The sequence below is a fragment of the Mastomys coucha genome, unplaced genomic scaffold (genome assembly GCF_008632895.1).
Source record: "Mastomys coucha isolate ucsf_1 unplaced genomic scaffold, UCSF_Mcou_1 pScaffold21, whole genome shotgun sequence".
Lineage (NCBI taxonomy): Eukaryota > Metazoa > Chordata > Mammalia > Rodentia > Muridae > Mastomys > Mastomys coucha.
The window spans coordinates 130,178,428-130,181,677 of record NW_022196904.1 but is presented as its reverse complement, the minus strand read 5'-3'; the positions used below and the strand labels follow the sequence as shown (position 1 = coordinate 130,181,677).

At 43.2% G+C, this 3,250-nt stretch overlaps 1 long non-coding RNA gene across 1 annotated transcript; it reads right to left on the bottom strand.

Moving 5' to 3' along the window:
• Nucleotides 1–1,601: 1,601 nt before the first annotated feature.
• On the bottom strand, nucleotides 1,602–2,206 carry LOC116100964. Its single transcript, XR_004122745.1, has 3 exons — nucleotides 2,144–2,206; nucleotides 1,821–1,894; nucleotides 1,602–1,740 (listed from the first exon to the last, which is right to left on the bottom strand). It is a non-coding gene; the product is annotated as an uncharacterized LOC116100964 (long non-coding RNA).
• Nucleotides 2,207–3,250: the final 1,044 nt, after the last annotated feature.

Below are 3,250 nucleotides of genomic sequence, written 5' to 3'. Positions count from 1 at the left end.
CTCTCTCTCTCTCTCTCTCTCTCTCTCTTTCTCTCAGGATGGCCAGGATGGCTCAACACCTCAGGGAAGTTGGGCCTGATAGATCCCTGTGACCCACACAGTAGGAGAGAAGAGCTTATTGAATAATTTTATAGGGGATTTCTGCCCCACTCCCTTCCAGTTAGCTCCGAGTAAACAGCTCAGAGATAACAGAATTTATTGACAAGCTGCAAGCCTAAGCTACACACACAGGTTCTGAAATTATTATAACCCTGCTAGGCTATTAATAACCAGATAAATGCCCCATTGCTTGCTAACTGAATCTTGCTCTGTTCTTCGTGTGTCCTCAATGGGAGCTTCTCTTGGCCACATGCTCATGGTCCACCCTGCCCCGTGGTAGGTGACCTTTTTCTTCCACAACCTCTGTCTTTCCTCTCATGGTCCCTACCCTAAGACCCTCCTTACTCCATCTCCAGTCCCACCTTCCTCTCTCTCTTGCCCAGTCACAGGCTCTAGCCTTTTATTACCCAGTCAGAGATTATTGGGGGACATTCTTTACAGCGCATTGGTCAATACATGCTCATGTACAGACTGTGACCTGATCTTGGGGCACAGAACTCAACATCTAAACCTGCAAAGTACACAGCGCACAGGACCAACCCCAAGGTCTTGCGGTCACCATCCTATGACCTCCACTTTTATTTTATTTATTTATTCTTGGATTTCTTTTTATTTTATTTTATTTTTTTGTTTTTTTGAGACAGGGTTTCTCTGTATAGCCCTGGCTGTCCTGTAACTCACTCTATAGACCAGGCTGGCTTTGAACTCAGAAATCTGCCTTCCTCTGCCTCCCAAGTGCTGGGATTAAAGGCATGTGCCACCACTGCCCAGCTGGATTTCTTTTTGAAAAGATCCTTACAATATATTCTAATCATAGTTTTCCCTTCCCAAATTCCTCCCAGATCTTTCTCAACCATCCAATTCCACATTCTTTCTCTCTCTCTCTTTAGAAAACAAACAGGCAAAAAGAAAAAAAAATTAACCCCCCCCAAATCTTCAAAAACAACAATTAAAAAATGAACACACAAATAAAACCACAAATTCTGAAATCATATTATACAAACAAAAGACCAGTAGGACAAAAATGTTCAAACAAAGCAATATGAGACAAAGTCCACTACCATTGAGTTCCTTTTCTGTTGGCCATTTACTGCTAAGCATGAGGCCTCCCATTATGTGTGATATATCTCTGTCTGTCTGTCTGTCTGTCTATCCATCCATCCATCCATCCATCCATCCATCCATCTACCAACCTACCTACCTATCTGGTGAGACTCCTTGGGAGGAAACTGACTTTTCATTTGAAAGCAGACAGATGTCAAGTGGCAATAGCTTCTTGGTTAAGATGGGAGCTTGTGCCCACTTTCCTGTCTCAGCGCTGGGAGCCATCTGGCTTGACCCTGTGCAGGCCCTGAGCATGCTGCCACAGTCTCTGAGCGCATATGTGGGTCAGACCTGCTGTGTCTTGCCTGTTTCCTTAGTGTCATCCATCCCCTCTGGCTCTCAAATCTTCCTGTCTTCTCTTCCATGTAGATTCCGGAGCCCTGAGGGGAGGGGTTTGACGAAGACATCCTGTTCAGGACTGAGTGCTCCAAAGTCTCTCTCTCTGCACATTGTCCAGCTGTGGGTCTCTGTGTTAGTTCCCATTTACCGAAAGAGGAGGCTTCCCTGATGACCGCTGATCTAAGTCCCAGCCCACTTCTACTAAAAAATAAATGAATGAATAAAGACAAAGCAAGCAAGCAAGCAAAAAAACCAAAAACCCCACCAAACCTAAATACCTCAGAACAAAACAGTTCCATCATGTGAACATCCTGATGATGTTTAAATTTGATAACGTTTTTATGATTTCCTCCTGTTAAACAAGAAAACAATTAGCAGTGTTCTTATATCCAGCAGAGAGCCAACCCAGGGATTAAGGAAGCCACAGGGCATGGCCGTCGATCCCTACACTGTTCCAGATAGCAGAAGCCTCCCAGCTTCCCCCAAAGTTGATGAAGGCTTCACAACAGCCATTTGTCCCTGTCTGCCACTCCAGGCTCTGTCTCCCGTTCTCGTAACTAGTCTGACTATGTGCTGAGTCACCTATACTGTGAAGGCCTACCTGTCCCGCTGGGCATGCTCTCCTCTAGCTCCCTTCTCAACAGACTGTAGTCCCAGAGGATCCTGACGCTGCCCAGGTCAGGTGTAGAGTGGAATCTCAATATGAAGTCTTGTTGATTAGATTAACTCTGATATGTCCAAGTTTGAACAGAGATTCTTTCCCAAGATCCAAAATAAGCACATTATATCAGAAATATGGTCATATGTGTGTTTTTCTATGTCAGAATTTATTGAATAAAAATAAGTTCACAAACTATGCTAATTGGCTTTATTGGCTACAATTTATAGAAGTTCAGATTTCTCTTGACAGTACGGTCATGATGGTCACAAGTTCCTTTATCCCAGTTTATTTGTTTGCTTTTTAAATTTTTTTATTTGCATCTTATTTATTTATTTTTAGGCAGGGTCTCACTATGCAGCTGTGGCTTGCATAGAACTCAGTAGTGGAGTGTCGTCTAGCTCAGAGACCCCCTGCCTCTGCTGCCTGAGTGCTGGGATTAAAGGCCTGTACCATCGTGCCCACCCTTTATTATAATCTTAATTCATAATATTAACTTAGCTCATCTACTGCACTTTATGAAACTAACTATAGATCACAGTGTAAAAACACCCTACTGAAGGCAGAGGCAGAGAGCGACATAGATGCCAAGAAAGACTCTGGCAGTCAGCTAAGGAGTTTCTTCCTTCCTTTATTATTTTTTTTAGTTTTTTTTTTTTGAGATAGAATTTCATGACGTAGCTCAGGCTGTCATCAAACTCACTATACAGACTAAGTTGACCTTGAACTCACAGAGATTCTTCTGTCTTGATCTCCAGAGTGTTGGGATAAAACACTGGCTGATTAGATAAGTTTTTTTTTTTTTTTTTGAAAGATTTACTTTTATGATTTTAGTGTGTGTGTGTGTGTGTGTGTGTGTGTGTTGTGTATACAGGTGCCTACAGAGGCCAGAGGAGTCGCATGTACCTGGAGCTGAAGTTACAGGTGGTTGTGGCTGGCTGAAATAGTTGCTGGGAATCAAACTTGGCTCCGGGAGTTACATCCTTCCTCGGCTGGTCTGCTGTGTTTAGTAAGCCAACAAGTCTGGCTTTCCTGAGAAGGTTTTAATGT